Source organism: Pinus tabuliformis, chromosome Q (assembly GCF_031772625.1).
Source record: "Pinus tabuliformis cultivar Carrire ecotype Pingquan chromosome Q, CPIR1, whole genome shotgun sequence".
Taxonomy (NCBI): domain Eukaryota; kingdom Viridiplantae; phylum Streptophyta; class Pinopsida; order Pinales; family Pinaceae; genus Pinus; species Pinus tabuliformis.
This window is the reverse complement of record NC_142296.1, coordinates 201,126,471-201,141,944: the sequence shown is the minus strand read 5'-3', so window position 1 is coordinate 201,141,944 and position 15,474 is coordinate 201,126,471.

Sequence of the window (15,474 nt, the reverse complement as noted above, 5' to 3'; positions counted from 1 at the left end):
CAATACCATGGGTCATTACCATGGGTCTCTCAATACCATATATCTAATACCATGGGCTTATCACATTATTGCTAACTACTTGTGGTCCCTTACATGATGCAGGTTAACCACTTTATTTATTAACTATGGCCCATCCCATTATTACATTATTCCCTTGGGTACCTCCCTCTGTACCTCATACTATACCCCCTAGGTATACTACATTCCACCCCCCTTAAACATGTTTCGTCCCCGAAACATAAGAAGAACACAAATAATAAGATCTACTCAAAAGAGTAGTCCACTAGTACCATGCACGTGCATCTAGCCATCCAAGAGAAAGGTGAACCCTCGATCTAGTTGGTGCCTCGCTCGCTTGAGATGGAAGTTGAACCTGGCGGCTCTTCTGTGTTGATGTGTTGTGGGTGGATCATCGCCCCTCTCTATCTGTTGTGCGGGGGTTGTTGTCCTTGTGGCTAATTTGTTGCCATCGTGTTGGTTATTTTCTTGTTGGGTGATGTGGGTGGTGATATGCTGAAGTTTTAACCAACGATGTATCTTTCTTTACTACACCACCTAATGGAGCTTGATTGGTATCTGGTACCTGTTGTGGCGCCTGCGATTGTTGCTTATCTTCCAGTATTACTTCAACCACAAATTTCTTATCTGATGTGTCAGTACCTGCAACATCTTCTGCTTCAGCTTCCTTGGACTCTACCTGTTTATTGATGGGAATATCGTGTAATGTAATTTTCTTCTTTTTATATTAGAGCTTCAGGAATTTCTTCTGCACATTAATATTGATAGTACCAACAGATTCCATCCAAGGGTATCCCAAAACAATATCCACATTAGCCATATCTGAAGCATAAAAATCAGAATGCAATACATACTTATCCATAGAAATCTTCAAATCTTTATAAACTTGCACCTGCTCATTATTAACCTGTGTGTGCTCCATTTGTTTGGCTAGGACTTGCAATCTTTTAGCCAAATGAACATTAATAAAATTATACTTGCAACTAGGATTGATAGACACAATTATCTTCTCTTTCTGAATACATCCATGAACCTGTAATAAGGAGATACCATCAGAAAATAACCCCTTACATGTCTCATTCTCCTGTTTTCTAGCATGAGACCATTTGTCTAAAAGGACTTTTTCAAACTCTTCACAGGAAGGCTTAAATGCTTCTGGTAGTCAGGTGATTTCCACCATATGGCAGCCTCACCTCTAAACTTAAACCATGCCAAAGGTCGCCAAAATTGCCCAACTTCTGACTTTGCCCATTTTATGAATTCTTCAATAGTAGGGCCATCATCTTTTCCTGTAAAAATAAAATCCTTGCTAGGTTTTTTGGTTTCCTTCTTTCCAGTATGAGACCATTTGTCCAAAAATAGTTTTTCAATTTCATCAGCATGACATAACTTCAAAATCTCACTATCAAGTGATTTCCACCATATAGCAACCTCATCTTTCAAATAATACCCTATTTTGTCCTTCCAACACCATGGGAAGTCACACTTCTGAGATTCTATAAAAATTTCAATAGTCGGCCCATCATTTTTTCCTGTAAAAAACATCTTGCTAGAAGCCAAGAAGAGGGTTTTGAAAAAAATACCACTTACTTGGCGAAAATTTAAAATGGCCACAGTTCAGTCAATATTGCTCAAAATCCTTATTATGACCTATTTTCAGAAATGGAATAGCCATTATGCATCTTCTCGTGTGATAGAAATCCCAATCTAAGCACTCTGGAATTTCAGATTAGCGCTACATTGTCCTGCCGTCACAATTTTTTTTGAAAAAGAGCTGATTTTAAATCAACGATATCTCCCTCATCCGGACTCCGATTCGACCGATTTTTTTTTGAAATTGGGTAATTTTTCAACAGAATCTTAGATATGCAATTAGTTTCTCAAAATTCCCCACAAAATCTACAAAAATTAACTAGAGATCAGTCGTCCACGAATTTTCGTCAAAAAATTTCCGCAAACAACTGATTTTTAAATCAACGATATCTCCCTCATCTGGACTTCGATTCGGAAAAAATTATTTATTTTTATTTTTTTTGGGTAATATTTTGCAAAGAATCCAGATCTACAATTAGATTCTACAAATTTTACACCAGAAGTTTCAAATCTGATCTGCAAACTCAGCTCCAAAACTTTCTTGCAAAAAAAAATAAATCTCCTCACTTTGCCCAAGAAAGTGCTTTGATACCACTTGTAATGTATTTGACTTGCAAATATATGAGAATAGAAATATGCCCATAAATAACAATATCGACCCAATAATATAACACGAAAATGCTTCTCTTTATTGATCAAACCCTTGAGGTAGGATAACACTATACAATCACTCCTTAAGGAAGGAGAACACTTCACAAGCCATATGCTTGTTCATACAATATTCTTTGACATCTCTCAATGGGGAGTCTCTAGCCTCTATATAGGCTTCATGCATACAATACCATGGGTCTCTCAATACCATATATCTAATACCATGGGCTTATCACATTATTGTTAACTACTTGTGGTCCCTTACATGATGTGGGTTAAACACTTTATTTATTAACTATGGCCCATCCCATTATTACATTATTCCCTTGGGTACCTCCTTCTGTACCCCATACTATCCCCCCTAGGTATTTTACATTACCTCCCTCTGTACCCCATACTACCCCGTAGGTATACTACATATTTGATGTCAAAACATGAATCCACGGTATGGACGCGACAATCTGGATAGAAAGGACTATCTGAAAAGATCCATGGTATGGGCACAACCATCCAAATGAAAAGGATCATTTTTTAAGCTAAGATCTAAGGCATGGATGCAGCCATCCAATATAGAAGGATCATCATCATAAATATAAAGTCCCACGGTATGGTCACAACCATCCGTATAGAAGAAACATGTGTACAATCATGAACAATACATAACTCCACGCATCCTGAGTTATATCAGACAAAACTCAGGGTCTTGCACTCCATCCCAACCTAATCAAAGTACAGATTCTAACATGCGAATGAATGTGTCGAAATCGAACATGCTATAAAACCACCTGATTAACAACCAATGATGTGGATCGTTAATAGGCACGAGAGGAACCACCAATAATGGCAATGGTCCTCAAGGTACGAAAATAAAATCCATGAATGTGAAAATGAAGCTGATGTCAAATACTCGTGGAATCACCCGATCGAAGGTCAATAGTGAAAACCTGTTGTCAAATGCGAAGAACTTGCCATTAAGGCATGCAAGCTTTAAGGTGCTGAAATGGAGTTTCTAAGTCATATTCTTGGATAATGAACTGAAGTTGACAAGAAGTGACCCGTAGAAGGAGGGCCATGATGATTCTACCATCATCGACACGAAACAAGGAATAAAGTGAAATGGATGAGTATGATCAAGACTATAACAAAAAGTCAAACAATGTATAGGTAAAAACTCCATATAAGACTTTTCTTGAACATATCGATGACACGACTCGAAGTGTGGCAACATTTGACTCAACATAGGACCATGGGTCATGATGACGAAATAGAATAGTCAAATGAGAGGCAAAATGGATCACCCAAACGTGGAAAGATAAATGACTGAGTGAGGATATCCCAAACCTGACACGAGATGCAGATGAGTGTCATTTTCAAGAGTGACATGCTGCCTATACAAGAGATGTTTCACTTTCATTTTTCCCCACTATTTATAGTGAGTACCCTAATTATTTTTATCGCAAGCTTGAAGGGGATATCATATGCTTGTCGTATAAGTTCATTCTTCGAATGAATCCATCCTATTAAGTTCTACGAGTTCTACGAAGGAGAAACTCGATCTCGTCATGGTGACAAAGTCTTTCACCATTTAATTTCTAACAAGTCCGACATAAGAATAACTCGGTGTCTTTTTCATATTTAGAGAGTTTGAAAAAGAGACAAAAAAGAAAACTCCATCATGTCCCTTTTCGTAATTTGTCTCTCGAATCCGAAAAGGTAGAAAACAATATTTAAGAGAACCTCTTGACCATGTCAACCAAGGTGTACCTTTTTCGTAAATAGTCAATCCCAGCCCGAAAAATGGGTAAATGTATACTGAGACGACATCAATTCATTTAATTTAACGAGTTTGAAAGGACAAGTACTCAACAATCTTTTCATATTTAGAGAGTTAGAAAAGAGCTTAAATATGACTCCAGGGGGGTTCCTTTTTTGTTTATTTTTAACGAGTCTGAAAAAGAGATAAAACAAAAACTCGTTGAATCAGTAAAAAATGATCACTGTAACCATCGAAAAGAACCTGTAACTGCACAAAGACAACCACACATCACTGATATCGAGGAAAATAAAATATTGATAAAAATGTATTTTAAAACTTATAAATAGACTAAAAGTAAAAACATTTTTACCATTTTCACTTGGAGTAAATTGGAGAGCACATTTTACCCTATTTTCCTTGATTCTTCAGGCAAGCAGTGTGGGAGATCCAGGGCATCATTTCACGAACTATCAGCTACAGGTAAGAGCTCTTCCTTTTTCCCTGCTTTTCATTCTACTTTTATGTCGTTTCTTAGGGTTTTTATCAGCCAGAAGAGAGGATTTCAAAATTTTGAATCGGGGGCGATCAACGCAAGTCTACTCATCGAATCTGTGTTGATCGCCTCTGAGCCCAAAAGGCTCACGCCCTGCTAGCATGGAATTAATTAAAACAGATGTGTTGGCCACAAGGCGGAAAAATTGAAGAGAAATCTTATCTCTTAAGCGAAATTTTTGAGTTTTTAATCCATGAAAAGGAATTTAATCATTGTTAATAGTTGTTTTGCAGGAGATTTCGACAACATGGTCATTGAATGGAAGAAAAGAGGCCATGAGGCAGAAGATCACCTGGCGGCCCAAGATCCTGAATGCATCAATGCTTTGAGGAACTGCAGGCTATTGAAATTCTTCTGAATCCCAAGACTTAGAGCTCAAAATGAGTTGCTACACTATCTGATCAGTTTATGGGATGTTGATCGAAAGATATTCATCATTGGAGACCAATAACTAGAGCTAGAAGTAGCTGACATCTACTTCATTACTGGATTGTCTAGGAGAGGGGAGAGAGTCCAACTCTTTGGATCTCGTGATGGAGGTGAGAGCACCAATTCCTTAATCAGAAGGCATTTCCCGGGTGCAGAGACAACAATGAGCGGGAAGGTGAAGATACTGACCATCGACAATCTTCCTTTAAGGACAATTCTACACACCATGGCCTGTATAGCTAGGTTGCAAGCTTTGCACGAGGTCTCAAAATCACAATTCCAGTATGCAATGGATTGAATTACTCCAACAATGTTCAACTAGTGCGAGGGAGCAACTAGCCAAAGGCAAGTTGGGAAACTTGAAGCAGTTCGAATTTGGTTACTTTCTTTTTGGAGCACATGCCCTTATTTTAATATCAGTGGACAGAGGTGCCGATTGTGCTCCACAAGATCTGAGGCTGCTCAGATGGAGTGAGATCATGCCTCGTGGAGGAGGGGGTCACCAGATGCATTTCCCTCTGCAGTTCTTCGGTTGGTTGCACCGAAAACTGATCGTTGTGGATGACTATGCTTATGCAGGCATGGATTTCATATGGGATCCAGATCTACCTCTACCACCGGGTGAACAATGAACTGATGGAGGTAAAACTTGTTTTTGGAAAATTTTCAAGTTTTATAAGTTTTTTGTTAAAGTGTATCTGAGGGTTTACTTGTGGTAAATGTGTATATGTGGGACTAGAAATGCCTTCAGGCATGTCACCAATAGCATGACGAGTAGCATGTCAAATAGAGGATGCTCCATACGAGGAAGGAGCAGATCCTATGGTAGAGATGGAACAAAATATGGAAGTGATCACCTGAGGGATTCCAGAATACGCGACTATAGATGACGTGCCACTGCGATACCAGAGGCATACAATAGGAGTGTCTGCGAGACTGTGTCGGATTTTAGGCCGAGTGATTAGAGCACTCTCATGCTATCAAGAGCATCATGTGGGTGAATAACCTTTTCTAGTCGTGTTTTTACACTATGTAGACTTTGAAATCCATGTGTCCCAAAACACTTATTTTTTGAGATTTTGATGAACATAATTTGACAGACCCGATATATATATATATATATATATATATATATATATATATATATATATATAGATATATATATATAGATATATATATATATATATATCTATCTCTTCTACTTATGTGTTCATGTATCATGATGATGTGATCAATTTTATAAGTTATGCAAATGTTTATCAAGAACATAATTTGCTAATGCATCTGTTAATGTATTCAAATTTTGTGGAATGTGTTGATATGTGATATAATCAAAATTTCTTTCCAGTAATCAAACACATAGATACATACGCAAAATTTGTGGATTTCTTACTGAGTAATGATTATTTAATTGTAACACAACGAGTTGTGAATCCAACTTAACAACTAAATTTCTAATGCCAAGAGCAACTGCTTCTGATAATAGTTCAATAACTGCACTGTACTTGACAATATTATTAGTTGTTCATCCCAGGCAAATACCTTGTAAATCGATCAACTCACCATCAAGGGCAAAGAGTGCCCAAGCTGCGGAAGATAAGTTCTGTGTGCTACAAGCACCATCAGAAAAACCAACATAATGGTTTGATGACATCTGCAAACTGAGTGGAACATAAGGTAAGAAGAAGGAACATGTCTGCAAAGCAAACAATCACACCAAAAAATAAAAACTGCACACCAATGAATTCACACACTAATGTACAAAAGTAATTACATGAAATTCACGCATAATACTTTTTCAGATAAAGCTCGTTGCGGGGCTGTGATAATGCATTACCTTCGTAGTCAACTAACTCATAGGCGCCTTTTTGCAAGACACGTTTAATGATATATGGCCCATGCCACATAGGTTCGAACTTCCCAGCTCCCAACTTATTGTTGGCTTGGTCATACAACAAGACCAAGTCACCTTCAACGAAAATGCATGGAGAAACAGTTTGATCAAAATGAGCTTTAACTCATTTTTTCTGTGCCTCGATCACCATCGTAACAATACGACAAGTCTCATCAAGTTTCTCAAGATAAAGTAACTGTTCCTCTTCAGGTGAGGTATTAGGGAGTAGCTCGATAGCTAATTTCAACGAAGGAATTTCACACTCGATTGAGAGTGTTGCCTCTAAACCATAAACCAGCTGGAATGGAGTGAAACCAGTGGTTGTCTTAGTCGATGTTCGGTAAGCCCAAAGAGCTGAGAATAGCATGAGATGCCAATCCTTTTTATGCTTCCCAATGGTTCGTTGAAGCATAGTAATAAAAAAATTATTAATTTCTTCAACTTGGCCATTGGCTTGAGGATAGTAAGGAGTTGAGATATCATGGCGAAGACCCAACTGAGAATTCAGCTCTGTCATCATGTATTGACGAAAATGTGATCCGTGATCAGTGACAATGGCTTGAGGGATGCCAAAACGGGCTATGCTATGGTTAAAGAGGAACTGAACAATAGTGATACCGTAAGCATTATATGTAGGCATCGCCTCGACCCATTTAGTAAAATAGTCAACGATGACGATGATATAGCCATGCACCCCGATCGAGCGAGGGTTACATGTCATGAAATCTATGCCCCATTTAGAAAATGGGCCAATGGTAACGACTGGGTGTAAGAGTGTTGGCAAGGCACATTTTTTACGGTTATAAATATGACATTAATGGCACTTTTGAATGACCAGAATACAATCTTTGAAGATGGAAGGCTAGAAATAACTGGCGCGAAGGATATTTTGAGCAGTGGCATAACTTGACATGTGATCATCACATGCCCCAGAGTGGTAGTCATTCAAGAATTGTTCAACCTCTTCAAGTGTTAGAAACCTGTGAAGAACAGACTCAACACTGACTCGATACAACGTATCACCAATAATCCGATAAGGTTGAGACTGATGCCAGATGCAGTGTCGGTCGGATCGAGACAACTCAGATTAGAAATTTTGGGTTTGAAGATAAACAATGATATCTCCATACCACAAGTCGAGAGTGCTGATGAGAAACAAAGTTTCATCAGGAATCTGCTCAGTAAAATCAGTGGAGGTGTTTGCGGAAGGAAGGGCGCAGATCAATTCAGAAAAAAATGAGTGATTTATTTGATTTGGCGGTAGTAAACTCCAAATCAAACTCTTGTAGGATAATAATCGATTTAGATTATTTGCCCCCAAGAAACTAACAAGTCAAAATATAAGTCATGGGGTTATAATTGGAAATCACTGTGATCTTTCGTAGAAGAATGTAATGGCGAAATCATTGAACAACATGGACTGTTGCCAAGGCAAGTTTCTCGACATGAGCATATCAAGTTTTAGTGTCAATGAGATTTCGACTCAAATAATAAACCACATGTTCATTTCCATCGTCATCATCCTGGACTAGCACCATAGCAATGGTATTGTCATTCATGGCCAACTATAGGAAATAATCACGATGATATTCAAGGGGATCCAATAAAGGATCACTAATGAGCATTCGCTTTAGAGCATCGAAAGAGTTTGGGAAGTTTCATCCCAAACAAATGAGATCCCCTTTTTGAGCAAGCGATTAAATCCCTTGGAAAGCTCAGCGTAATTCGAGACAAAGTGACGAAGGAAATTAGCCTTTCCTTGCAAACTTTGCAATTGGTGCAATGATGAAGGAGGGGGTAGATTTACAATAGCCTCAACTTTTAGAGGATCGATTCAGATACCTTCTTTGGACACAACAAAACCTAAGAGCTGACCAGATTCTACGCAGAAGACACATTTATGTAGATTGAGACAGATATTATAGTGTCGACAACGTAGAAATATTGCTCGAAGGTGGTCTGGATGGTCACGACGCTTAGCAAAATGAGCTGGTAAGTTGTCTAGATAAGGTTGAACAATGTGTTTAATATCATGAAAGGCATATGAAATTTCTCTTTGGAAGGTAGCACCAACGTTTTTAAGACCGAAAGGGAGCTTCTTATAAGAAAAAGTCCCCCATGGATAGATGAAAGTTGTCTTGTGTTGATCAGTGGGTAATATGTTAATCTGGTTGTAACTAGAAAAACCATCCATAAAAGAGAAGATCTCACTCCCAGCGCACTCATCAATGATTTGATCAATAAAGGGAGTAGGATAGTTATCTTTAGGACATGCGCGGTTGATGTCACGGTAATCAACACAAAATCGGATTGTTCCCTGCTTTTTAGTAACATGTATGATATTAGAGACCCAATCTGTCAATGGGATAGGGTAAATAAAACTAGCCTTTAGAAGTTTTTCAACTTCTCCCTTAATAGCAACGACCTTCCTGGGATGCACGGGACGGAGCCGTTGGAAAATGGGCTTCGCATCAAGATACGTGGGTATTTCATGCACCATAATAGCTGGATCAATACCAAGCATTTCCTCATACGACCAAGCGAAGACATCGTAGAATTATTTGAAAAGGTCAGTGTAAATCCTGATCTCATCAGGAGAACAGGAAAACCCAATGTGAATGTTCTCAACAATTCTAGGTTTAATGGAAATGTCGATTGGCATGGTTGCAATAATATTTCCCATATTACCTTTGGACAAAACTTCATGCACTAGAATAGGTGTTTGAAGTGGGTGCGTCGGTTATGATAAACAAACACTTCAAGACAAGAAGGAATCTCACTTAGACTTGGAAGAAACGAGGAACAATGATGGGCATCATTCCAAGGAGTTTTGTCAAGAGACATAACCTCAACAATACTCTCATTGATGGGGAATATCTCGTTCAAGGGATCCAAAGAATCCCAAGAACCAAGCCAAGGAGATTGCGAATAGGTATCTAAGTACATACTGAGAACAACATGACTTTTTGAAGCAGCCACAGAAGCTGAGACAATTTCATGATAATCTTGTTCCAAAGGACTTAGCAGCATAACGTCACCAAACAAATCAACCTGATCTAGAGAAGGAATGATCCATGGGTCTGTAGAAACAAAGATCATGTTGATCAAGGCGACATGCGGAGGTGGGAGAGAAAAAGTTCCCATTAAAGTAGAATCTTTAAAAAGACCTGCCCCCATGCTCTCATATGGAATATCGGTATTTCCCACATATGGGGCGTTTCCATTCAAGGCACTAGAAGAGAAAAAGGACAATTGATCGACGGTGACAATTTTTCCTTCATGAGGAAAATGGAGCACCCGAAACAAAGAGGAAACCACACAAAACATGGCATGGGTCCAACTTCGCCCAAGTAGAAGGTTGTAATTCAGATTCACATCTACAACTTCCACTTCTAACTCGACAATCTTCCCTTCCAAAGTGATAGGAAAACTTGTGAGAATACCATAAGGATGGGAGCCTCTACCATCAAAGGCCTCCAAAGTGTTCGGGGACTAGTTGAGAGGTGGAGAGCCAATAGATTTCCAACATGAAACATACATGATGCAGGTGGAAGCACCTTCATCAATGACAATCTGATGGATTGTCTTTCCTTTTATAATGACTTGAATAAAAAAGGCAATTTGATGAGGAAGATGAGGAACATGGTTTTCAAGATCGAAAGTAATCAAGCTTGAATCAGCAGGATCAATGCCTCCAATAGTAGACAATAATGATTTCCACTGCGTTGGACAAGTTTGGAGAACTTCCAAAGCAGACATCGCCAAAGGCACTTGAGCTAAATCTTCGACAATATTATAATGTTGAGCAGCTCTAACGTTTGAATTATAGGATGATTTTCGAAGCACACCTTTGGGAGGTGGTCGGATAATGGATTCATTATTAGGTATCTCAATATGGAGAGGACTAGAACTGGGTGGAGCTTTGTGGGGTGGTCGGATAATGGATTCATTATTAGGTATCTCAATATGGAGAGGACTAGAACTGGGTGGAGCGGAAGTAGAAGGTATATCAGTGGCTTCTTTTTCCACCATTTGCTTTTGAGGGGTTTGATAATCTTTCGATCGAGTGGCAACAGAGATAGGTAATGAACCCATCATCATGTAAACCTGAGAACCAGATGAGGTAGAGGATTGTGGTTGGTCTACCAACTGAGTCTGTTGAGATGGGAATGGCTCTTTCAATACAACCAGAGTCCCTTTCAATAAACAACTAACTTCGGCACGTTGGGGACAATCCTTTGTATAATGATCTTCCTCACAAATGAGGCAAGGATATTTCGGCTTTTGTTTGGAGGCATCATCAACAGATGACTTAGGAGGATCTTGTTTTGGGGTATTGGATTTTGCTTTCCCCTTACCCTTTTTCTTACCTTTTGAGGCTTTATCTGCCATGGTAGACTGAACGACATTGACCTTGGAGGTTTTACCAAGATTCGATGGGTTTTTCAAAGGATGACTAGAACCAATATTCAAAACAGATTTTTGCTTCGAAGAAGCTTTGGTAGAAGTTTGGGATATTGATCCAATTATAAGAAATAGGTGGTACATCGGGAGACTTAGAAGATGTTGGATCTGAATATGGTCTTAGAGCATCAGGAAACATTTGATATAATGTGCCAGATTGGGAATCCAAATACTGGGCACGGGTAATAGCCTGGTCCTTGATAACAAAACTACCCATTTCTATATCTTTAGTGATTTTGTTTATGAATGACTTGGTAAACCATTCGGTCAACAACTCATCAGGGATTTCAAATTTGATGAGGTGACGTCGACGTCTCCATTCATGGATATGATTGGAGATATGGGTCGTGGTATCCTGCTTTAGAGATGTGAGCAAATGAGTACCAGTTTCATAATGAATCGACAACTGGAAGTGGGTGAGCAATGCCATAGCCAAAGAGTTGAAGTCTATGTAGGTACCCAAGACAACTTGACGTACCACTTTGCGGCAGCACTTGTCAAGGTTCGCTGGAAGAGGCGAAGATGAACAAAATCGTCAACGTAGGAATGGGAAGAACACCATAAGTGGTATTTCATCACATGGGCCTGAGGGTCCTCTTTAGGTTTTCCTTCAAATTTAGTGCAATTGCTTGGAATTTTAGTGGGAACTGGAGGCGAATAAGGCAAATAAAGAATTGGATCATTAGTAAGCCTCGAGACATCGCGCAGTTCCAACGTTGCTAAAAATGGCAATTGTGGGTTAAAAGACATATAAGGCCTTTGATAAGGCCCAGTCTACAGGTTCCAACCTTGTTGGTAAGGATTCTGCCCCCCAAAAATGAGGATTTTGACCATAGGGAGTTTGATTTTGCCCCCACTGAGGGGTACCTTGACCATAAGGTAGATTCTGACCAGGGTAGGTGATATTGACCTGCCATAGGCCATTGATAACCATGAGGAGGATAAACATTATGTGAAGCATATGGATTGTGAGGTTGTTGCACCTGTTGACCCTGGTAATAAAGTTGTTGGCCCTGCTGCTTTAGGGTTTGGCCTTGTGCCTACAAGGTTTGACCTTGTGCCTGCAAGGTTTGACCTTGTGCCTGCAAGGTTTGACCTTGTGCCTGCAAGGTTTGACCTTGTGCCTGCAAGGTTTGACCTTGTTGATATACATGTTAAGCTTTTTGTTGCAAGGGTTGACCTTGCTGCTGCAACTGTTGACCTTGCAAATACAAGGGTTGGTTGGGTTGTTGGACAAACTATGTCTGTTGTTGTAATGGCTGTTGAAACTACTACAAAGGTTGCCCCTGTTGCTGCAAAGGTTACCCTTATTGCAGTAAAGGTTGTTGAATAGTTCCTTGGGGGATTCCCTATTGGTATTGATAAGTTCTAATTGGGATTTGACCATATGCACTCAGAATAGGATTTTGACCAGGTTGCACATGGGGACTAACTTGTGGAACATAAGGCAGATTTTGCAGTGCTTGTGAACCATATGGAACATAAGGTTGTTGGAGAGGTATCTGGGCCATATAAGGCTATTTATACTGGATATTACTTGCCCCGGATGGATCGACAAGATTAGGAATACCACTAAGATTAGGTTGACTCACTCTAACCATGTGAGGTTGTGATCCACTCACATGGGTTCCACCAGGCACAAGAGGAATATTGGGATTTTCCCCCCAGTATGTGAATGAGGCGGTGGTACATTATGTCCACTTGACGGAGAGACTGAAGAAGTTATAGACATATAAAATGAAACTGTCAGTTGCACCAGAATGGAAGGTTGAAATGACGGTAATGGTTGTGACAGAATCGTCAGTTGAATCGGAACTGAAGTGACGACAGTTTGCATAGGTATATGAGAGGTCACGTTAGGAATAAACAGACCAGAAGTAGGAATAGCATTTGATGACCAAATATGATTTCGGTATAAAGAGGAAGCATTGGGAGTTCCTGTAACTAATTGAGCCAAGGTTGTATAACCATGTGGAAGCATAGGCCCATTGTTTTTAGGGGATGGTTGAGATGGAACTCTTCCTACATAAGGAAAGTCTTTCGGAGGAAAGTCATATTATGATTCATTAGCAACATTAGGAGTGTGAGTAGCGGAGACTTCCGGAGGACCTCAAGGAGAGGTTGGAATCTCACCTTTTGAAGCCATAGGTGGAAACAACTGGTGAGGAGGAATCCGAGACGGACGAGGAGATAACTCCAAAGGAACACCCGGTTGATCGTATGGACTATAAGGGTGTTGAGGAGATATCACAATTGGATCAAATAGTGGATTCAGAGGGTATAAAACAAACCTCTGTGGACTCTCAGGGGTTTCTGGATCAGACTCCTGAGATGACAATGAATCTCGAGGTGGAGGACGAGAAGCAAGGGGTTGGATGCTTGGGACAATTCCAAGTTCAAAGCCTTGAGCTTCAAGTGACTGTAGAAGTTCAGGGTGAACTCCTTGTGAAGACCCTTCAGTATCAGACAACGAAGGGGAACTGTGAGGTGAACTCAATGGTTCAGCCATGATGACTTTCTCTCAAGAGAAGAAGGAGAAGAGATGATTCGTTGAGGGTTGATTAAAATTAAAATTTACAAGGAATTTACTCAATATGGGGCCAAGAAGCAACTGCATGGGTTCGACATGTTATTGTTGGTAGTTAATTTTATGACATGAAACAACAAATAAATCAAAATGGGTAATGTTAGGCAAGAGGGTTTACCAAGTATTCGTGAACTGTTATATACACCTTAGCCGAAACTAAGGACTTGATGTATGACAATTGATCTCCCCGAATGTTGTGTTCGGTGTATCACGTTTACAAGGCGACTGACTCAGTTACCTGTGGCTAAAAGATAGCAACCTAGTGGGGTTTCCCAATATATACTCGACGGTACGGGGAGCACAAGTCCGTGTTAGCATTGTCTAATGCATAACCGTTTGATGAGAGTGTCCCTATATACTTGCCATACTAAAGTGCCTCCCCTATATACCTGAGAGCACTGGAGAACCTTCTATATACTTCCGTACTAGGATGGAATTTCACCCCCGGGATACAATGCAGGCAGTTAATGATAGCTGCTATGTTTAAAGACACCGAACACGTCTCTACAGTATACCTCTAGATATTCGCATTAGGTTACAAATGCTCCTTAAGTTAATTGAGTTAAATTTTAAGTTTATTTTCAATTAAGTTTTAGTTTGATGGCTCAACGATGTCACCTGTACCTATGATGCAACTAAATGATAAAAATGAAATATTTTCATTTGATGAAGGCTAAACTAATGAAGGAAGAGAGACAACCAAATAATGCATCAATCAAGCAAAATGCATTAAAACACAACTCTTTATCTTTCCAATGCAAAAATGCAAAAAATGAGATCTAATCTTTCACTTTCACAAACAAATGCAATGCCAAGATGCAATCCTAAGAGAAACAAAAATCACTTTTCTTTCACTAAGATGCACTAATTTTATCTTTTTATTTTCACTTTGATTCAACAATGCAAACTAATGCAATGAGAAAAGGAAAAATGCAATCTAAAACAACTAAAATGAAAATTTCATTCACTTATGGTTTTGAATGCAAATCGTTTCAAAAATACTTAAATGAGGAAATCATTCACTTTTCTTTTCGAAACAAAGAAATCAAACAAGCATTCACTTTCAGTCCTTCCAAAGCATGCAACTATAATCTATGCTTGACAATGGAGCAAAAGTAATATTCAAAGCATCAAAATTACTCAATACTAATGAAAATATCTTCACAATCACGAACCGAAAGCAACTTGAGAACAATGTCCTGACGACAGTAAGACTCCTGAATGGAAACAATCAATCTTAAAGAGGCAAACCAAGCAATGAGTGAAGGGTGACCTAGATACCCTAGAAAGCACTCAATCTTCAAAAAACACTTCAACAAAGCCAAGAGACAAATTGCAATCAAACAAGGATGTCAATCAAGACAAATACATTGTAGTCACACTGGAAAATCACTAACAGGGGTAAAAAAAACTGAAAATAAGAAGAAACCCTAATTTTCTTCTATCCTCTGGGATCAACATGCCTGTTAAAGGCAAAAGGGTGATGCAAAGTAGATCAGCGCGACTGTAAATTTAAAATCAGTGCTGAC